General features: G+C 33.4%; 1 pseudogene; it reads right to left on the bottom strand.

The window, feature by feature from the left end:
* Nucleotides 1-215: 215 nt before the first annotated feature.
* LOC149544150 (uncharacterized) overlaps nucleotides 216-24651 on the bottom strand; it is a 314863-nt pseudogene continuing 290427 nt past the window's right edge.

The raw sequence follows: 24651 nt of genomic DNA, 5'->3' as shown, positions 1-24651 counted from the left end.
TTCAGCAAACATGTGGATCCACCAAAACAAAAATATGTTATTATTCTTACTAATTTTTTTAATATGATATTTTTAAGAAAAATGATTAACTAAACTATTGATTTTAAGAAAAATATAGCTTCATCTACCCTCTCCACTCTGTAAAATCCATTAATTAGGGTAGTGAATCTAATTATATTAGGAGAACAATGAGCCTACAATATTTTAGCAACTAATCAAAGAGCCTCATCTACTCGATTAACCTTACAAAGACCAGCAATTAGAGTAGTAAATGTAAGTTCATCTGGGGTACAATTAGCATCACCCATCTTAGCCACCAATCTAAGAGCTTCATTTACTTTTCTTACTCTATAGAGGCCACCAATCAAGATAGTAAATTTAATTTTGTCCGGACAACAATGACCATGCCTCATTCTATTTAAAAATTCCAATGCTTCATCAATATAACCCCACTCACAATATGCTCCTAACATAGTATTACAAGTTACAATATTTGATTTGATTCCAATCTCTTCTATCTCAAAGAAAAGAAAATCAATTCTAGAGAAATTGCCACAATGGCCAAGGCTATACAATATCACATTGAAGGGTACTACACTGAGGGACATCCCCTAAGTTTTTGCTAAATGGACAATCTCCCAGGCCTTGTCTGCCTTCCCTACTTTACACATTGCATTAGTGAACTAAGTAAATTTAAGGGTATTTGGGAAATACTTGCAACATTTCTCACTGATGTGAACTATAGTCATCTCTACCTCTTGTAATTTGTTTTCCTTTAACAATGTCAAAAATGCTTCTCTCAAAATGATCTTATTTGACACATAGTTGTCCCTCAACATTTCATGCAATAGAGTAAGAACCTCGTTTATCTTTCCTAATTTTATAAAAACATCAAAAAGATGATTGTAAAGAAGATTATTCAACTTTGGATATGTTGTTCTTACCTCAATGAAGACATGTAAAGATTTGTGCAGTATCTTAGCCCTTTCAAAGTGGTAAATGAGGCACTTAGCCAAGAAAAAATTAATTGAAGGCCCCAATTTTTTAATCTCATTCAGTAGATCTTTAATTTGATGAATGGAAAAATTTTGCTAGTCTTGCTATTAATCTTTCCAATGCCACCTTGACCTCGACAAAAATCCATTTTACCTGATCTTGTTTGTTTATATTTCACATGCTTTTCTTTGGTGATTCTGATCTTCCATCAAGCTCACTGGCTATTAAGAGAATGCTCAATCAAAATGGGGGAGCTAGTGGTGATTTTCATCACAATCTAATGTCTGCAGTAAATGTGATCTCAACAAAACCCCAAATGTGTCATGCCCATTTTTTTCTACCAAAAACTTATTTAAATTCATCAAATAACTATCAAGAGTTAGAGTCAATATTTAAATCCACAATAAATATTTTGATAAAATGATCTTGAGCATTAGCCACTTTTTTCTAATGAAATAACTCACAAATTTAACATCCAAAATAATTTCTCTTAACTAACAATACCATAAATAACAATAACTTTTAGAACAGATTTACAATATCTCAAATAACAATAGCATCATTTCTATAATCTTTATCACAACTTCTTCTCTCATACACAAGTTTAAATATATTATCAAAAACTTAAGATCTAAAATTTCATTCATATTCATTTGCAAGATTACAACAATAATTATCAAAACCATTCACACAAGTGCCCTTTTCCATCCTACCATAATGGCATCATGAGGCCGCATGTGACCTAGCCATACCCCCAAGCAAGAGAACTCATTTCAACCAAGAGATCATGGATGCAATCCTAAGAGTTCTCTCTAAAACATTATGGAATAATTTTTCTAACAATATTTCATCTCAATAAGTAAGAACTACTCTAAATGCATATAAGTTACTTATCTTTTCAAGAGCCCTCCCTTTAGATAGATCTTCATCTTCAACCCAGAATCCTTCCTCCTCTTCCTCCATCTCCTCCTCAATCCATCAAGCAAAATTTGTCTTCAAAATGTAGAGTGGTTCCATCCCCTCAATGTTTTCCCCCCTACTCTTCTTAAAACCCTCTCATTCTTCTACATCTCCCAAGCCTTCTTGGGAAGGGTGTGGGTGACATTGGTTCTCCTCCTTACCTATCTTATTCACATTAATTTTCCTTGGTTGGTGTTCCTCCGTTTACAATATTCAAGAGAAGCTTTTGTCCTTCCAAGTCTTCACATTCTTCAAGAGTTGTCCATCATTTTCGGCCACCTTGGTAAAAGCAACTTCTGGGTGGTCCCCCAAGTCCATAATAAGAGTATAAATGAGTAAAAATGCCCAAAACCCCTAGGTCTACCATGTGGGCATTCAAAACAAGTACTAAACTGACACTAGGAGTCATCCTAACCCTTTGAAAGCTCACTTAAAGTTTGCATACGAATTTTACGTATGTTTGACCCTATTCAAAGCTACATAACCAAGGTTTCACATAAGGACCTACATGACCCAACCTAAAACATAGTTTCCAACCTATACATCTTCCATAGGACTTCTCACTCAAATTTCACATCTCCTAAAAAGGGGAGAAGGCATGGAGTGTCTCCTACTTTATGATTTTCGTCACTCTTGGGAAGTGGTACCTTTGAGGTGTCATAATGAAAGCTTTAACCATGATTTGACCTAAAACTAGCCCCCAACCCTAGGTAGTATAAGTGGGTTAGATTATTTTAACCCAAAATGTACTTTAGGGTCCATTTTAACCCCTCTAAAGTCCAACTTTAGTTTACATCCGATTTTACAACAATTTGCATTGTGGCAACTTTGACTATTATAAAGAGTTGGCATAGATTCCTCGAAGATCTTTATAATCATCCTCTGCACAATTCAATTTAAACATCAGTGAACCAAACATATATATATATATATATGACTATAAACATAATTACATATCCTAATCAACCATAGATGAACACATTAGATCGATATCATATTCCAACATCATTTTCCTATGAATCATTTGCGTATGAAAATCATTTACAAATATGTATCATTAATTTTATTATAACCACTTCTCTAAGTACAATATTTTCAAGAATAGTATCCATATTAGTAATTCATAATGTATGTATAATAACACCTTATATCTTACATGTACATTAATCAAATTCTTACAATTGAGTCTAAGTCTATAATGAGATGGGGTATTACATTACTTGCTCTCACTAATTATAGGATTCAAATCATAACATCCCTTAAAATAACATAACGAGTACCACTAGTATTCATTGTGTTATCTATATTCTATTCATTTCCATACTTCTTTATTTAGAATTAAATGATACATAATTTACTTCAAAACAATAATCACATAACCCAAACTTGATTTCCATTTTCACAGTCACCGTATGTGGAATGCATTCACCACAACACAATATCTATTCAATTCAATTGGCCATAATTTTAATTACTAAAACTATCTAATTATCATGACGAGATAAGATGAAAAATATAAGGTATTTATCCATAAGGTAACTCGCATTAGCTAATCAAGTTGTTAACTTATATTAGACAATCCATCCTAGTGTGAATTAGGTCTAATGCTACTAGTCTCATAACTATCTAAACTATCGTGTCATATGTAACGAGGTCCAACCATTTCTATTTGTAATCATTGTCAAGTGTATGAACAAAATACATAGTTGATCATAAGTTGAGTCTAACTTGCACATTAATTAAATAAGCATAATTCTACTATATGAAGTATCACACACACATTTGCACCTAATACTCGAATGGTTACAATTGATAAGTCAATCTTATTTAAACAATACTAATCATTGCAAGTCATGTAAGGATTTTCCATAATCATGTTATTGAATAAGTCATATAATGGTCTTCTAATGAAAAAATTAATATTTACTACTAATCAAATTATATTTTAGACAAATTAACAATTGATCTAGTCCTTACTTGGACAGGACCTTACAAAATGTTTGAGGCTACTGTAATTGATAATGCAGATCTGTCAGTGTTGGTTAGCTGAAGACGAGAGTTTATCTTGCAAATGGATTTTGTCACACGCTTAAGTTGGTGATTGGTTGGTTTCCTCCATCCATTTAGACGTGGTCTCATGCTAACACTTAACGATGGAAATTTTTCTCGAATGTTTTAGCATAAGACCATTGAAAAATCCGAACAAACTGGTCATTATTTTCCAAGGGTTGAAGCCTATCAGCTTAACAAGGAGGCTAATAATTGTTAATTTTTGTAGGTAATCTTTAAGTCCATCAATCCTTTTTTTAATATAGATTTTTTTGAAACCCTCATAACCCTAGATCTATAGCAGGAGTTCGATCAGCTTTAACATATTTTCAAAAAGCACTCTGCGCACACATACTTTGCTTAGAATAGGAGAAAGAATTGACCACCAATAGATTAAATTCCTCTACACATTGAAAATCCTTTGAGAAATTTGGATGGTGCATGGAACTATTAGTAGAAATACAAGGGGGTTCCTTGAATGAGAGCTTAAAACTCCCCCAACCCTCTCCTTCATCTTCCTACATGTTAAGGGCCACTTTGGTAATCACACGAATGGCATAAACATGCATTAATTTTCTAGACAACATGACCATAACTAATAGGAGGAGAATCCCTATGGATAACATGAACCTAGGGTCCACCTCTCTTTTGACACTAGAATCGTTAGCATTTTGCAATGAACAAATCTTTGTGGCAATGTAAAATGACACAGTTACAAGCAAGAGAACTATATTTCTCCATCTCCCTTAGGTGCCCACAAAAATCACCTTGCTATCTGAAAATAGATGTGGTCAAGCGGTGGGTGTGGAGCCTTCCTTGCCTCAGTCCTTGGCCTGGCCTTCTACTCACACCTGTCTCCAAAGTCCCCACTGACTGTGCACTATACCATTAGATAGACATCACTGATAATTTCCCACTTGTGAGGGGATTGGAAGTATCTATTACTCTCTAGTATCCTCCCCTTTGAAAAATTTAATAAAGAAAACTTTATGTTTGGTTTCTTATCACTTTTTTTTTTAATTCAAATATTTTTGCACACATTACAAGAAGCAATCATTCATCTTTATGTGATATTCAACACTATCATTCATCTTTTGGGGAGTATGCCTTATTCATTTTCAAAATTAATTGTATTTTATGGACTATTGATTAGCACTTCCACCAATAGAAGGTGCAAGGGATGTGGTCATATGTATTTAGTTGAAATTTTAAATAGACAAAGGTAGGGTAAGAAACATAGTTATGAACATAAAGTATCAAATGTAGTTAGGAACACAAAGTAATGAAATAAACTTTTTTTTTACAAGTCAAAATAGTAGATGATAAATAGTTTTTTTATTTCTCATTTTCAAAACATGTATAATGCTTGAAAGAGCATTCTATGCAATAAAAGTAAGTTTGAAATTTGATTGTACAATATTGTATGATATAACTTGTTGATTTCTCCAAAAAATTTTAGCAATACAATTCTTTGGAGTTCTTAAGTAAATGTTGTATATGTGGGAATCAAAATGACTTCCCAAGGAGCCTCAAATCAAAAGATTGGATTCTATGACTACTAGTGAATTACCAATACACCCCCACCTAACAAATTAATTTTACAAACTTTTTGAGATGACAAATGAGAAACCAAAAATGACAAATGAGAAACCAAAAAAATCATTCTTTCAAAAAAAAATTAATTTTAAAATATTAATTGATTTATTATTTTTCTCTATACTTCATTTCCTCCCTATTTCTAGGGTTTCAAGTGTCATTCTTGAATACCACTCTGTTGGTGCATTAAGAGTAGATGATATGTGACTTTTCTCATAAACATTAAATCAATTTTAGGAAAAAAAAACTATTTGAATATATAATTTACTTTTCCAAAAAATCTATTTGAATTTATAATTATCTTTTCCAATTCCGATCAGAGAATTAAAAGAAACACCCAATTTGAAGGCACCACAAAATAAATCAATGAAGAATGTACACCTTATCATGGGTATCCTACATTAGTTTTTTTATTAAAAAAATAAATTAATTAAAAGCTTAAAAATTAATTAGAAAAAAATATTTTTAATTTGTTCTATGAAAACTATTTCCATGTTTTCAATTTTATTAATGTGTTAGCTGCCTAACCAATCCCCGAGCCTTGACGTATGAGGTCTACATTTAGTTTACTTTTATTTATATGTTTTTTCTAAGTTTTCTTTTTGGCTGCTAAACTGGCCTTCTTCCATCTTGGCAGCAATCACTAAAGCCATGTGCCATTCTTTTATATTTTCTTATCCCAATTTTCTAAGTTTGTATGGTGCCTATCACTGAGCTAAATCTGAACTTGCAGATTTTTTTTTTTTTTTTTTCCAACTTTAAAATCTTTCTTCTGCTACTCATGGATGCTAAGGAAGTGTCTGTGTTAACTAATTTTAACTCCAATTTCACTATTGTTTTTATGCAATAATTCCACTTAAATAGTGGATGTTCATGCATACATAATTCATGTTGTTATTTCACAATTCTTCACTGTGATTTCTTAATTGGTATGGTGGTGTAATTGTATAAATCATGCATATGAATGTAGATTATAAAAAATGAATGAGAAATATATTTCTTTTTCATTTTTAGTAGCTTTGTTTTCTCTTCTTTCTTATCTAAAATTTGTGCTTCTTTCTTTCAGCAACATTTTAATAAATTTCACATAATATTTGTGAAACTCTACATGGTATCAGAACATAGGGAGCTATGAGAAGAAGTACTATTTTCGTTGCAGGTATTGCAGATTAGAGCTTATTTAGAATGAAAAAATTTCATTAGATTGGGGGTTGTTAATATTTTCCTTTTTGTAATCACCAACTAAGATAAAGTCCCATTTTTGGGGGAGATCAATGATGCCTAGTAATTATTTTCATCCTTATGTTGTCAAGCTAACCTTGGAGAATTATCTGTCTTGGAAAAAGGGGATAGAAAATCACTATCTTAAGCGAGACAGATAATTCTCCAAGGTTAGCTTGACAACATAAGGATGAAAATAAATACTAAGCGTCATTGATCTCCTCCAAAAATGGAACTTCATCTATTTCTTTTTGTAATCACAAATTGAGATAAAGTTCTATTTTTGGGGGATATCAATGACGCCTAATATTTATTTTCATCCTTTCGTTCTCAAGCTAACCTCAAAGAATTATTTGTCTTGCTCAAGGTAGTGATTCTCTATCCCCTTTTTCCAAGATAGATAATTCTGATTCTTTGAGGTTAGCTTGACAGCAAAAGGATGAAAATTAATATTAAGTATCATTGATCTCCCCCAAAAATGGAACTTTATCTCAATTCATTTACAAAAAGAAAAACATTAACAACCCCCAATCTAATGAAAAAATTCCATTCTAAACAAGCTTTGGTTTGAAATACCTACAAATAACATGGGTACTTCCTCTTCTAGCTCCCTATGCTCTGATACCATGTAAGATTTTGCAACCTAAAGCTGCAAAATAAATTAGGAATTTTCTTATTTTAATTTGCAATTTGGCTTCATTCTTTTAGAAAATTCTTAATTTATTTTACAACTTTAGGTTGCAAAATCTTACATGAAGGAGAATATTTAAAAAAAAAAAAAAAAAAAAGACAGGCTGAAGTGATAGTCAATTCCTGCATCTTGGTAATCATGTAGTTGAATTAGGAATCCATTCCACTAAATGAAGCAATAGGGTTTCCTACTAGAGGCACCACTAGTTGCTCTTTTTCCCTCCTATATATCCTCATTTTTCTTTTCTTCATCAAATTGCACAAGTTGGATTGGCTTGCTTTTTTCTACCCATGAAATTGAGGCTATTTTTCCATATGAGCTGATTTCTTTCATCTATTGTTGCTGGTAAGCAGGCAGTTGTTTGAATGCCCAAATTCAATTCTATTTTCTCCCTCTGATCCACATCTTGGGAGTTGTTATTAGCCTATTGGGCAGACATGTATTTTCTTTCTAAATTGTCTTCTTATCTTGTTATTTTTCTTTTTCTTCATAATATATGTATATCTATTACATACTCTTATATCAAAAGCTTTTTTCATTAATAAAAAACAAAGCAAAACTTGAAATGCATATCTTGATGTACACTAAATCCTTAGTGGATGCCATTTATTAAATCTAGTACTATGAATAGGGAAATTGGTAAGGAAAGATTATTTAAAGATCTCCATGGGACCCTAGCCTAAGAGAATTGAAATATATCTTCTCAATGTTAACTATCTTTTTATTAGAGCAATAAAAAATATTCTAGAAAAATGTTTATTTTATAGCTCGAGTACCCCAAATGATATGTTTATTTTTTCAAAAATAATAGAACCACTTAGTGTGCTCCTTTTTGAGACCCTTAATCTCAACATGTTTTTTTTCTCAATAGTTGTTAAACTACATTTGGAGCACTAAACTTTGTTTTTTTTACATCTTCAAATTTTGAAGGTTTATCTTCATTTTCTTGTAAGGCTCACTAAACCAACTTTTTGGTTCCCCATCTCTTTGTACTTGCCCCTTTTTTTTCTATCTCTCCATCTCCTCCTCTCTCATTATCTTTCTTATTCTACCTTCATGTATCCACATCTCTCTTTCTCTCTCATCCATCTCTCCCTCTCAATATACTTATTTTATAAAAATCCCCTCTATCTTCCTCAAGTTATATCTTTATCTCAATCTCTCCTTTCTACCCTTATCTCTCGCACCCCTTCCCTCCGTCCCTCCATCCCTCCTCTATGTGTGTGTGTGTGTGTGTGTATGTCTATATATATCTCTATATTTCTCTTCTCATATATCTATATTTATCTCCCCCTCTTTATCTCTTCATCTCTCTGTTTATATTTGTTTATGTCTTCCCTTCTCCATCTTCCTATATCCTATATTTTCTCTCTCTCTCTCTCTCTCTCTCTCTCTCTCACACACACACACACACACACACACACACACACACAAAATTTACATCTTGTTGCTCAGTTATAAAATTCTTTCAATTTTATAAGCCTTGGTTAATTTTTGAAAATTGCCCAATTTTAAGCTTTCAATTGGCCATTTTATCTCTGAATCTTTGTGAATTTCTGAATCTTCATGTCTCTGGCTTGTTACTAACTCCGTGTAGCACTTGAAATTTTTGAAAACTGACTTCTAAGTCTCAGGTTATTGCAGGTTAATGGAGAGACCCAAAATATGCATTTTCAAGTTTATCATTAACCATTAACCTCTCAAAAAGGTTAATGATAACTTTTCAATTGCGCATTTTGGAGTAGGTTAATTAACCTCTCCAAAAATGCATATTTCTTAACCTCTCAAATAGGTTAATGTTAATTTCCAAAATGCGCATTTTGGAGTAGGTTAATTAACCTCTCCAAAAACATGCATTTCTTAACCTCTTTGAGACGGCTATCAACTTGTTTGAAAATTTCCAAATTGTATAAACCATGTGTAAATTCCTTTGGCTTGAATATAGTGGGATAATGTTATTGAAGCACTTATTAAAGTCGATAATTTATGTTTGTTGGAGTTTCAACCTATGGCTGTATGCATCTACAAAACTTGGTTTTTCAGAATATTGCTACATATACAAATCAATGCATATTATTGTCCACGTGAGAAAGGGAAAGTCTTGTGGTTCATTTAACATATACATCACCTTGCTCACCTTATTTCCAACTCAAACACATGGCCTTCCCAGGTGAATAGTGGGTGTAGACCACCCTCTTCACCAAGTGCAGGATAAGGACATTTTTAAAGAAGTAATTAAAGCATGCCATCTCATACCATACTTTCCAACTAATTGATCCTCAACCTATGGCTTTCCTTCACAATGGAAAACATTTGAAATTTCAAGAGCTGGGAGACATAAAGCCGCCAACATTTGTTGTGGGTAAAATGCGATATATTTATATCGACTTGCTAACATTTAAATAAATATTGCCATATTCATGAGCAGAGTAGTGTCGTTCCTATCCATGCAAGCAAATGAAGGATGCTTTAAAGAAGAAATTGCGCTCGTAGTTCATTCAATAGGCACGCCACCTTGAACACCTCATTGCCAACCCTGATATCACCCTAGTCTTTAAACACTTTCTTGCAACCCGCAGTTTTCCTTTTATCTTCAGGGCATGCTTAAAGGAATATTGATGATGGCATGAAAATCTTTACTTAAATATTTGATCTTCAGGTTATGGTGTTGCACTATGGTTGGATGACACCACTACAATAATGAGAGAGAAGATTACAGATTTCCATAACAAAACTGTGCAGAGATTTTTAAATCGATATATCAACTTTGGAATCTATCACCATCCATATCTTAATGACAAATGATTTTACTCAAAACTCGAGCATCTAAATTATACTAGCAAATGAAGGAATGTTAATTACATGGAGACGCTTGATATGCAAAGGATTAATGCCAAAGAACATCTGCCAAACAATTTCTTCATCTTTTCTCCATGCGAATTCATTAGATGTATTAAACAAATTCAGCTCTTGACTTGTTTGACATAATGCCAAAATAAAAAAAAGGGTAGTGAGCATGAACATAACATATAGAATGCTAGGAAAGTGTTCGACAAAATGAAATATTCATTCCTAACCTATAGCTCTGAAAACCTCAGATCAGCATCCTTGCTTTCTTAGGCAATCGATACTCTGCAGATAAGCTGGAGCATCATTAATATCATGCAGATTTATGAGTGAATTATAAGTCTGGGCAAGATCCAATTCTTATGAATGTTTGTTAGAAGACATGGAAATTCTTAGTCCGATGTATTGCTGATAGATCTTTTTGGTTGGGTGGTTGATTTGTTACTTTGAAGTTAGAAGTAAAGAGTGCAGCACAAGGTTGAAGGCATCTAACAAATTTGATAAAGAAAGATTGATAATCTATCATGAAGAACAAGTATCAAAGGCCGGATTATGCTCTTGTTTTAAGAAGTATGCTTCCAGATATCGGCGATACCATTTTAGGAAGTGTCTGCCTTCAAGACTTCTAGTCATCTCTTGTGAATGAAGAAAAGACTCCATTAGCTGGAAAGATATTAGAAAGTGGCTTGGCTCAAGCAAGAGGACACCCCATTTTAGCACAGTGTCCAGACTTGGTATTGGAGTGCATGAAAGCTTACCATCTGAATACTAGAAAAGTTATTTCATTGAAAAATAAAGTAATTATCTGTCTAGATCCTGCCTCTATTGCTAGTGTTTTTCGATTGCCTACCCGGATGTAATATGCTAACATCAATCTGAGAACTGCCAAAGAGTATTTTACTGCAAATTAGACTCAATGTCTAAACACCATTTCAAAGTCATGGTTCTCGCAACCAAGAAAAGGGAAATCTTAATTAAGAAAATCCATTCACAGGTCATTGTTACAAGAAGATGTGGAAAACATGGTGACCCTACTAAGAAGGATCGTTGGTCTTCGGGACTCACACGAGTTTGAAGGTTGGATGTTCTTGTTGATCAACATGATCTGTGAAGGAAGACAACATATTGATTGGGCTGAAATTATTAGTGATTCACTACATAGACAGCTCATGGGACTTCAAGAAAATGACTACTTTTATATGACTTCATATCTTTTCTATTTTATCGCAAGCACAGAGAGTTGGTTAGGACTTAACCGGCAGGCGGTTTATAATGAAACCTCCATCATTTATAATCATCTTCCTCAAATTCAGTATAATAATAGCCTACACTAGTTTAGAAGAGTGAATGACGCATTCACCATGCTAACTGTAAGGGAAATTCAAGGGAACATTGGACTCAGAATTTCACTAGAAGCAGCGATGAAAGTACAAAAATATGGAAGCGTTTTCATAAAATTCTCGAAGTTTACTTATATCAGGTTAGCTACCTATGATGGGTGTCCATTGATGCTACCTAAATTTGTTGATGATAAACTGGTCTTAATTGAAATGTGCAAGAAAATTAGTCAAATCAATAAACTTTGCAAGAACAAGAGGATAGATGAAATAGCTTTTCCTATTGCCATCATATATTATAGTTGTGATACTACAGCAGATGCCAGGAACATTGAAAGATCTATTGCCACATTAAATTTGCATCCTTACACGATGCGTTTCCCTTATGACAGTAAGGGCTATGCAGTGAATGGATTAAAGTTAAATCCTAGTCTTGGTCACTTCCTGACTCTAGAAGAATTTTGGGAGGATTGTGAAAATGACTTCGAAGTCAGGAAGAGAGATTGGATGCGGCTTACAGTATGATAGGTGATAGACTTCAAGTTGGACATTGATGTGACAGGTGTAGATGACGATGAGGTTTCTTTGGTTGATCCTTACTATTATGAGAAAATTGAATTGCTAGATCTCCCTCCTATTGATTGGTCAATTCCAGAGTTAAAAAGCTTGAAGGAAAGGACTGCCTTTGTTCTTAAAAGGACAAGAGACTAGATCAGTAAAGTCAGAGCTGAAAAAGCAACTGGTGAATTTCAAGGTAAAGAGAGGAGAAATAATAAAGGAGAATCATCTCAAATGGAGATAGAGGAAACTTCTAGTGAGAAGATGCAACAATTGGATATAGGTGCTCAAGATTGGGATGAAGATCTGAATCAGCCGGATAAGTTTACAGTCAAAAGAAAAAGGACAAGAATGAAAGATAAAATGAATCAAGAAGGGAATGAATCCAGTGAAAAAGATCAAAGAACTCCTCAAATTTTTGAATCACATGTCCCTGTTACATCCCCTCATGATGCAGTGATTCCTCATTTGAGTCTCTCTCCTCCTAATATGCCATTAATAGACATCACACAATTAGATAACCCATTATCTAATTTAGAAGACTTAATGATGATTGCTGAAAATGTGACAAGTGATGTACAATCTTCAAAAATTACACATTCATGGTTCCAGAACAGTCTTTAGAAGAGGAAAAAAGTTGTTCAAATGATCCCACCTCTGTTTGATGTGATCTCTAGTATTCTTCAGAATCTTCTAAGGTGAAAAAGACCAAGGTGATGTCTAGGTTAGCTATTGATGAAACTTCAGGAAACTTGTGTGTGGAAATGGCCAAACCTATAATTGAAAAGAATGTTGATGAAGCATCTGAATCAGATCTCATTCTAGAAAAGGTTGACCTTGGTCCTTCTAATGCAGAAAGAGAGTTTCAAAACTTTGAAGTGATTGCTGCTCAGATGTTGCAAAGGGTGAAGGAAGAGAAAAGAGCTAAGGAGCAACTCAAAGAACAAGTTTAGATGATGGTAGCTTATATTAATTCCATCAGCAATCCTTCTAATGCCCAAGCCATGGTCACTCCGTCGCAGGTCCTGATGGTATTTTGGATCATAATGTTATTGAAAGAATCAACAAACACAAGTCACATAGTATGATGATCGAAGCTTGGATAAACAAGATGATAGAGGATGCTTCAAAACTTATAAATGGGGTAAAAGAGATATATGGGAAAGCCATAGCACAGATACAAGAAATTTCTAAGGAGTTGGAAAGTAGAAAGGAACATAAATCAAACTAGCAAAAAGTAGCTGACAAATTAAAAGAAATGGCCAAGTTAGATACAAGCACCCTACTCTTTGAGAAAATTATTGCTGATCCAAGTGACAACCAAACACGTATCTGGAGTAAAAGTGTTGGTTGGAAGGTGATAAACATCAGCAAAGGGATCATTGAGTTCAAAAAGCTAATAGCCTCTTTGGAGCAACTGAAAACAAAAAGTACAGATGAATTAATCTCTACTATCACAAGTGGGGTGCCAGTAAATGATCTTCAACATGTTGATTGTCAGTTTCTCCTTGATTCCTTCAGTGTTCAGATTCATTCAAAAATAGAGAACCGTGTATCAGATCCTGAAACTATGATGAAGCTTAGCCTGGTTGAAATCACGCTAGGAGATTGTAACATTTCAGCCTATCGACAAGAGTCAGAAGAAATTCAAGATAGATACTTCACAGCCAAACTCAGGATGGAAAATGTGTTCATTCCGAACTATGAATCAATGATGATTATCCTAGATTCTTACAGGGCTTTTCGGGATAGATCAATTGTGTTCAGGTAGATGGAGTTAGTAGCTAGGAGAATCTGTGATTTTATATGTAAATATCTTTAGGAACTCTAGCTAAAGTTTTGTTTTTGCAAGTTTCCTTGTATAGGTTAATTTTCTTGAGGTTAATTAACCTTCCAAAATTATGTATTTTGGAGGTGGTTATTAACCATGAAGAGGTAGTTATTAACCTCTATGTCTATATAAGGATGCATTTTGGCTTTGTAAAAGGGACTTTTTGGTTGGAAAAATAAGGGAACACTATTGCTGAAATTTTGATCTAGGGATAAATTCTAGAAAGTATGTACACTTTTTATCTCTGAATTGAAAAATCTCTATTGATTTCTTGGTGCAAGGGAATGAAATGAGAAATTCTTTGGGTTTCTTATTTTAAAATCCAAATTGTTATATGCTATAGTAGACATTCTCATGGTGCTATGCGAGTGTTTATGAATGATAATGAATGTGCTTAATAATACTGGTTTCTTTCAAGCGTAGCTCTTGAGCACCTCTATTATTGATTTTGTTTATCAAAGAAGGTTGTGAGGGCATGTGGTGCATTTGTCCTGAATGACTTTCTCTTGAACTTTGAAGTTTTAGATTCTTTAATTGAAAAACCCTTTAAAAAAATTATATCATACAAGGGAGCTGCCCCTCAAAATGCAGAGGAAGGCCACATACTAAGGGCCTATCCAACTGTTGTGAACAGTTTGCCACACACTCCGTTGGGCAATTCTACTGTGAAAAAATTGTTTACCAACACATCTCCATCTACAATCCTTTTTCTATTTTCTTTACTCCTCTCTCCCTCCTGAAATCTCTCTCTCCTCCCTCTGTATTGAAAACACAACATGGACATATTGGTAATTGAGCATGATTACCTTCGTATTTCTAAAGTTTTGTTTGAGCAATGCTTAGAACCCAAGAAGTTAATTTGAAGCTACCTCATCTCCAATATGATATTTTTTGTTAAAATAAATATCATTTGCTAAATGACCTATCAATTCAATTAATGTATTACACAAATGTATAAAACGATACAAAAATTTAGTTTGGTCAATTTTTCACAACACTTCACCATACCTATTACATAGCAATGTACACTTGGTAGTAAAAAAATAAGAAACAATTTTTTTAAAAAAATAATTAATTAATTATCACTATATAATCATATTAAGAGAACGTAAATACATTGGCCCATATGCAACTTTCACTATGACATCTTGTAAATGAGTTGGAAGGCAATAAGAAGGGAAAAAAGCAACAAATTTGTGAATTATTGTCTTTATTTGATTAGACTAGACTAAGAATTATCTATAATATTAAGTTTTACGGTATTCCTTTCTTGTAGCGCATGCTTTACCTTTTTTAAATGGAAGTGTACTCTTTTTTATCAAACTATGGACATTGGGATCCCCTTAAAAATGTATACGACAAATCTAAGTTCAGCACACTATAATTTTCAATCTTCTATTCTCATACTTTTTGGTCTTTTGCTTCTTATTCCACAAAATTTTGTTGTAGTAAAAGTTGGCATGCGTGCTGTGCTAATCAAGTTAAAGTATATTGTTGTCTCTCCAAACAACTATGAAATTGATTATATGAATAGGAATATATTAGTTACAATTTTCTTGAGATTCCTTTTCTATGTCAGTTGAAAAGCTAGCACACCTATCATGCTAGTTTAGTTATAACGGTATGTTTGAAACTAGAAATTGACTATAATTGTTTGAGAATTGTATGATAGTTATAAATATTTTCTCACAGTGCATGTTTTACCCTAATTTTCCTTAAATACTCTAAAAAAAAATTTTATGCCTCTACTCTTTGGATAATCAAATTTATAAATGGTTGTTTTATTAGGAAGATTGGTGATGAAATAGATCATTAGGGTCACATCTTGTAGATTTACGACCAATGCTACTATTGCAATGAAAATCAAATATATGTTTCAAGTGAATGAATGAATTTAATAACATTTTTGAGGTCAAACAAGTCTATGGTACCCATTAGACAAAAGACAAGAATCCCTTTAAGATAAAGCATGCAAGAATATTAGGTCTTTCGAAGTTGCTTCTTTAAGACCGGCCTTTGATAATGAATGTTGACCACTAACTTTGTTGTCATGTCCAACTCTGTTTCCTCAAAAAGAGTACCTAAATTGCCAATTTCTAGCATATCCTAATAGTTGAAGTAAATGGTGTTGTATGATGGGCATTCCATGAGAAAGTGTTGCTTGGTTTCGACCACTCCTATATTGCAGAAAATACATACTCTCTCTTTACATTCTTCCTTGGGTATCCTCCATCTACCTGTTCCACATCTCAAATGATGAGAGCTTGTCCTAAGCTATGCTATGAGAATTTTAGCTCTACATTTGATATTTTCTTTATATATGTTTTCTCCTCATGGGCTCACATTGGGTTAAATTCTTTATATAGTAGTCTCTTTTCCAAACATTTTGTTGTGATCATGTGACACCTATATTTTTCCTTCATGAATTTTTAATTCCAACATTGTTATTTTGGGTATTCATGCATACTAAGATTCCATTTTTATGTCCATTTAACTTTTTTCTTCATCCACATGTTATTTCTTCTATCCAACCTTTCTTTTTTGATGAACTTAGCCCAACAACAATTTTCCATTCTTTGGGCCTTCTTTAAATAGGATAGTAATCAAATCATTTGCGAGGCCTCTATAGGGAAAGTGCCCATTTTCGCAAATAGGATCTCATAAAGAACCATTGTTTTAATTTTGAGACTATTGAAGATTAAGGATTTTTGAATTCTTTTTGCTTGTCTCCATTTTTTATTAGACATGTTGCTGCCCCAAATCTCACAACCATAAAGGCTTACCCGGGTAACTAACAAACCAAAGAACACCTTTTAAATTTTCAAATCACATAATTTCACATTGTTGTACATTTATTTTGTAAAGTACAATACTTTCAATCCTCCTTGAATTCTTTTTGCAAGCTACATGTTTCCCAACTTATTTTGTTGTTGAAGTCAATTCCAAGGTACTTGTACTCATCCACAATCTCTAATGGGTTGCCATTGAAAATGAAAGCATTTTCCCTGCCTCTTGTTTCTTTTCAAAGAGAAAATCATCACCTTGGTTTTTCTATTGTTCACTTGCATCTTGACCACTTGATAGAAGGCCTCAAGTGCCTTCAAGTGTTTTCTTAGACCATCTATTGTTTTAGCAATTAAAATGAGGTCATCCACATATAAAAACAAGTTATTCAAATAATTAGCTAGTTGAACGCCATCACCATTGTCCTTATCAATATATAACACAAAAAAGGTTGGTAAAAGGGGGCACCCCTATTTGACCCCTACATCACTACCAAGGCTCTCTAACATTCCTATCATAGTTCTGATTTTAGCAATGACCTAGTCATATAGTTTATGTGTCACAATTCTAATCTTGGTAGGAATTTTCAACTCTTCCATTGTAAGCCAAGTTTATGCTATAGGAATTCTCAATATAAAAATAGAGCACATGGGCTCATTAAAAAAACACACCAAACATGACTTGTGGTCAAATTAAAGGAAGTGACGAAACACATAAAGCTACCTTTAGAGAGTTGAAAAAGTTAATATGGTCCCTTTTATTGCCCACCAACATTTAATTCATCCCATTTATTTTTATATCCAAGTAAAAAGAGAAGAAAAAAATTGATTATTTTGCCATATGGCCACCTCCTAAGTGCTATCATCACCGACATCTGTAACTACCCAATCCACCACTAAGTTTTATAAAATTCACTCATAAAATTATATTTCACACCGACCATTCATCACATGCATGCTTTCTACACCATCAACTTTTTGCATTAATTATATCATTCCATAACTTTATGTTAGTCGTTGCCTTGGAATGCAAGCCATGCTTGCTTCAAACAAAACAAAAAAATAAAAATAAAGAAGGGACTTTTGAAATGTCTATTATGCTCCAAAGTTGTGTTTGTACATGCCTCCCAATAATAACTCATGCAGAGCCAAAGGAAAACCACAACAACATGCTATTCATTAATATGTGCTAATTAGTTTTAGTTTACATATGGTGTTTAAAAGTCAACGAGTTCTAGGAAAAGCTGAGTTCACAGCAAAAGCTACATCGTATAACATGTTGTATCCACTAATTTGCTATTTGATATAGTTTTAGCTAATATGATTGAATAAAAAAAAAAGGCTACGAAAGAGGTGAAGTGGAGCTAGTCATATAGTTTGTGTCATCTTTTAACTATTAGTAAATGTACATTCATTATTAGTTCCTACCACGGCAGGAATACTTATGCATTCATATCATGTTAATATCATATTAACACTGACCAATTAAATCAAAGAATTTAAAAGATTATATGAAACTTTAAATGTTTATATCTTTTTTTAATTTTTCATTATTTGATAAATCACATTTTTCATTCATTCTATTGGTTCATACTATTTTTGGTGGGGGAGAAAATTAATTTTCTTGAACAAAAATACAAATATTTTCTAACAACTTCATCTTGCATTAATGAATGCATTAATTACAACTCTATCTTTGTGATAAGTACATAAGATTTTTTTTTTTCAATCATTTTATCTTCCACCTCACACAACATGTCTAATCAATATTAATTCTTTTTAATATGTTATATCTTTGTATTTGAATTTCTAATTTTTTTTAATAAAAATAGTTAAATTATACTATTATTTTACTTTTGTAAAAATAAATTAAACAATATTATTTTTTAATTATATTTTACAATAGTGTTTGTAATATGTATAATTGATAAGTGTTACAATTTGTAAATTATATCATTTATTATTATTAATATTTTATATTTAAATAAATTATCATTTAGTTTAAATATATATTTTAATATTAAATTATTAATTATATTTTACATAAAAAACATACTAAAGGAAATAATCACAAAAAAGAAATAATTCAATTCTAAAAGATATGTAAATTATTATTGAGTTTTTATAAACTATGTATTAAAATTAAATAGTTATATTTTATTTCTTATTTATTACATCATATTTATTCATCAACATCAAATTTATATGTATTACATCTATTTATTATTTACAAATGTACATATTAAATTATATAGATATTATTTCATAATTAAAAATTACTTACTTTTATGAAAAAATTGGAAATACAAAACATTAAATAGTAAGTCTTCTCTAACTATGTAAAATTAAACAATTAGTTTTACTTATAAAATATTTTTATATTTCAATACATTTCATTTTTTCTTATAAAAATGTGAGTTTTAATATAAAAATTAAATTCTTAGTTTCATTAATTATAATATAATATATTTTAATTTTTCATTATAACCATGATTTTATTTTGACTATTTGTTTTATTAAGAAAAATAATTATATTTAATATTCTCTCTCTCTCTCTCTCTCTCTCTCTCTCTCTCACACACACACACACACACACACACACACACACACACACAACTTATGTTTGTATCGCTCTATCTTAGTATTTTATCTCTCTTCCTCTTCCTCCTATATATTCTTTATCATTTTTTCCTTTGCATATATGTTTATGTTGTTATTGTTCTATACTACTATTTATCTCTATCTAATGATTAAAAATAGTGTGACTTCCATTTGATAATTAAGATGAGAATAATACATAGTTGGGGACTTTGGCCTCTTATTATTAGGCTTAAATGCCCAAACATACAATAATATAACACGAGAACGTAACAACAAAATATGAGTCATCCTTTCAGATCACAGCTGCATTTCTAGGATGAGAATTTAATAAAAAAATATGAGCCATCCTATCAGATCACAAGTGCATTTCTAGGCAAAAATTAATGTATTCACAATGTTAATTTAGAACTATTTAACCTTATTCTCACTCATCTACAGCTCTACAACCATTATGCGTTAGGCAGGAACTATGACGCATTGCGTCTCTTGTCTACATCTCTTTTTTTGAACTCTTTAAAAACAATAATTAAAAATTATCTATCACAAAACTAGCGGTAGGAGGTCTCTTCTACCACGATGTCTATGTCATCATCAAAACATATTTTTTAGTTAAATTTGAATTTTAAATTTTATTTTTAAAAAATAAATTTGATGGAAGGTTCAAACTTGCGAGGCAACCCAGCAAGGCATGAGGCTTGCAAACTACCAACCAGCGAAGGCTACCACTTGAAGATTTAGGAACATGATACGGGCCCACACGTGCTTGAAACATCTTTGGCTTAGAGGCAAGGACTGAGGGGCATCCACACTTTCAAAATCACCAGGGCATAATCTCGGCCTCATTCCTTATGGTGTTGGAGCCTTGCACTTAGCAAGATTTGATCCCTGGTGGACTTTTTGTGAGCCATTCAACATTCAACTTCAGCAATCGACTTAAAATTTAAAATTAAGATACAATTCTAAATTGATTTTTAATTAAATTAGTAAAAACAAAAAATTGCCGCCCTGATGCCGGCATAGACATTGGCCTATTGTCTTACTCAAGGTGCCCGCTTCGAGGTTGCTAAGGAAAAGGAAGGTTTGGGAATTACGCAATAGCAGAGGCTCTAAGAAGTCCTTCAGCTGTCCTCAACTAGTCACTTTAACTCTCTTAGTAAGACTCTGTGATGCTTCTTCGTTTCTTCCGCGGGGTTACCTCAGCGAATACACGCAGTCTACGCGTTTAGTCCCACTTTTATTTCTCATTACTTATCCCTCTCCTAATCTTTTATATGCACCCACTCCTTTTCACCTCATCAACGAAAACTATTTTCCCGTAGGACAGCCCCTTTTTTCAACCTTAGTTGTGTCCGCTTGCATCTAATATCATGGCATCTGCTTCTAACCCACACAACCCCCAACTGGATGAGGAATTTGGACCATCTTCATCTACTTCCAGTGGATCCAGAATACTTTATTGCATTGTCGATCTTCTATCTTTCTTTTGTGGTGGTGTTCGGTTAAATTGCCAACACTTTGAAGAATTTCCACCATCTACATCTGCTTCTTGTGCATCCACGATGCCTGTGAAAGATTTCCCACGTTATGATGTATTTATCAATCATTTTAAACATCGTCTGGGCGGAGCAATTTATAAAGACCTTGATGCGTTGGGACTGAAGGTTTTTCTGAATTCGGAAGAGCTCGATTTGGGGGATGAACAAGTAGAAGCAGCTTTTAAGAGTGCGTGGCTTTATATTCCAATATTTTCAGAGGGCTATGCACAATCTGACCGGTGTTTAGAAGAGCTGTCGTCCATGCACAACAGGGGTAAATTAGGCACTAAAATTGTTCCCATTTTCTGTCGTGTTAAGACTGATGATGTACGGTATGTAAAAGGAGGCTAAGCATTTGACCTAAACAAGGTTGGACGCAACTCTGAGAAACTGGTGGAGTGGAGAAAAGCGCTTTACAGCGTTTCACATTATGTAGGTCCGGTCGTTGAGAGCAAGGAGTAAGTACTAAGTACGCATCTCTCCACCAGATGCACTAAGCGTTTACTAATCGATGCATTCTTTTATCTTGAGGCTCATAGACTTCAGTTATCCATATAAATTGTGACGTTTACTCTATTTTCTTCGTTGTCGAATGTGTCCAGGGACGAAGGCATGCTGCTGAAGGTAATTACAGAGTGGGTAGCGAAAGAGAGAAACACGTGTCAAGAATTTGTAGAACCGGCTAAGACTAGTTCAAGCATCCAACAACTGGGTGAAGAATTTGTAGCCACTACATCTTCTTCGGGTGGATCTTTAATGCTTGTGAAAAAGCTTGACTATGATGTAAAGCTTGACTATGATGTATTTATTAACCATCGGGGTCCTGATGTCAAAAGTACACTTGCCATAGCTATCTATAAAATGCTCACAGGAATGGGACTGAAGGTATTTCTGGATTCGGAAGAGCTTACGTGGGGGGGCCACTTTCCTAGTGTACTAGAACAAGTAATAAAGAGTACTTGGCTTAACATAGCTATATTTTCAGAGGACTATGCAACGTCCAAGTGGTGTTTGCGAGAGCTTTCATTGATTAGCGGAAAAGAACGCAGTAAGTTTGTTCCCATTTTTTACCGTGTCTGGCCAGATGATATAAGAAATGGAAAGGGAAGCTACGGTGAGGCATTTGGCCGGCACCAAGACAAGGGTAGACATAACCCAGAGAAGCTGGAGGAGTGGAAGAAAGCACTTCTCCATGCTTCGTACTATGTGGGTCATATCGTCAATAGCAAGGAGTAAGTTAACACAAGTTCTTGTTGATACATTCTTTGCATGTTTCCTTCCTCATTTTCAGGCTCACAGACCTTTTTTTTCGATATCTTAAACTCTGAAGTTTATTATGTTTCCTTTGTTGTTGAATATGTCAGCGACGAGGACATGCTCATGAGGATGATGGCGGATTTGGTAACGAAAGAAGGTAAAGAGGCTCAAGAATTCAAATTAGGTAACCCTCGTCCTACCATTCACCCACGGGGTAAATTGGCATTTCTTTCTGGTGGAATAGACGCAAGGCCTACGAGAGATGTCCGTTATGATGTACACATTAATCATCGCGGATGTGATGTTAAGCGTTCACTGGCCGTACCTATCTATAACAAGCTTAAGGACATGGGACTGAAGGTCTTTCTGGATACAGAAGAGCTTAGATTGGGGGATCACATATCTAGTGTAATAGAAGAAGCAATAAGCAGTGCTAAGATTCATATAGCTATATTTTCCAAGAGATATGCACAATCCCCCTGGTGTTTGTCAGAGCTGACACTTATGCTCGAGACAGGCGCTAGAATTGTTCCTATTTTCTATTATATGGAGCCAGGAGATGTCCGGTATGCTAAAGGAGCCTGTGCTCATGCAATTGATCAGCATGTAAAGAATAAAAAATATGCCTCGGAAAAGATTTTGGAGTGGAAGGAGGCGCTTCACTGTGTTTCATTTAATGTTGGCCACATCGTTGAGAGCAAGGAGTGAGTACTAATTACTACCTTCAATTTATCAATGCATCCTCTGCAATTTTTTAAAAATATTTTATCAGAATAAGGTCAACTGTTACAGCCTAATTTTTATTCAATGTTATGTTTGCACGTGTAGAGACGTGGACAAGCAGCTCGAGCATATCGCTCATCGTGTGGGGACAGAGGTTAGAGAGGTACCGCCGGTGGCCGTAGAACATCCGGTGAGACTGAGCGTAGATGGAGTTGTACATGATTCTGAAATGAGCACACTTCAAATATGCTAGAAGCCTTCAAAATGTACCAAATGAAGCTAAAAAGTTATAAATAAGAGAAATGTAGCTTTCTTATTCAATGTTAGAGATGCTGCTGCCAGACATCTTGGCTTTCTCTATTACTCTATGTTATATTTGATTTGTAAAGTATTAATAATTATTATAGACTAACAAGATATGACTATTTAACTAACATAATATACATGATAAACTCTAATAGTTTAACTAGTTTTTAAAATAATTGAATTAAATGAAATTAACTCTTCTAAAATAAGATTACTAATAAAATAATAATATAACAATTAGACTAGTGTACGTCTTAACTAATCTAATTAAAATAGTTAATGAGTGATCTATGAAGTCACTTGTCATCACATGTAAGTATCAAACTATAATATTTGAAAAATATATATTAGAAATTGATATATCTCTAGACTTGATTTAGATGGGCATAGAGAATGAAAAAGCACAAACACAATATGCCTTACATCTTAAACAAAATTGTAAATGTAAATAATTGTAAAATAACAATTTAAGAAGGAAAAATACTAGAAAACTAAAAAAGAACTTTTCAATGATCAATAAAAAAAAATAAAAATAGAAAAGTAAAGAAATAACTTCCTTCCCAAGCTTCAAATATTCTAGTGCAAATATGAATATCTCCAAACTTCATCAATTACATTTTTGACGAAAAGGTTGTACAAAACCTATTTAAACATAATGAAGAATCTTGAGATTGTTGTGGAATGTACAATTTGTTGACTTAATTCTAACATGATGATAGCTTGAATGCCTTCTTCCTTCATTTGATATTGTTGATGAAAATAAGTATTTACTATTTACACTTACTTAAGTTTACTTAGGTTAATGCATTTATTTATTAGTCACCTAGGAGTATGTGCACTCTTGTGAGTTGTCATGTTGACAACACAAGAGTTTGCACCTCTTTTATGCACATGTTGTCTACAACACAGGAGTTAGCACCTAATTAAGTACATGGTGTCTACAACCTTCTCATTCTTATCCACTCATCTAGAATGTTGGATAAGGTGTGTGCTTAGTTGTCATGATGCTTATCTTATCTCTTGGTTGTTTCTAGAGACATTCTAGGTGCTTCCTGAGAGGCCTTTATATATAGGCACTCCTAGTGTGTTTGTACATAGCGAATAGAGAAATGTATTAGGACATATTTTGATTAACTGATCATATCCATTTTTGGTCTATAGTTGTGCTTGTGTTGAGTTCTATGATCTTGGGTGAATCCTGCTCTAAGGCAAATTCTTACAATGTATCAGAGCTCTTGGAGAATTCCTCTTCACAAAGTTGTTCAAGACCATCATCTTGCTTTAGGACCGTAGCCCAACTCTAGAGTATTGCAGAAATTGGGGGTGTCTAATGCCAGATCTGAGCTAGCCATTGCGTCCA

This window comes from Cupressus sempervirens, chromosome 8 (genome assembly GCF_028749045.1).
Source record: "Cupressus sempervirens isolate cs-2001-9-10 chromosome 8, ASM2874904v1, whole genome shotgun sequence".
NCBI classification, from domain to species: domain Eukaryota; kingdom Viridiplantae; phylum Streptophyta; class Pinopsida; order Cupressales; family Cupressaceae; genus Cupressus; species Cupressus sempervirens.
This window is presented reverse-complemented; position numbering and strand designations above follow the sequence as displayed.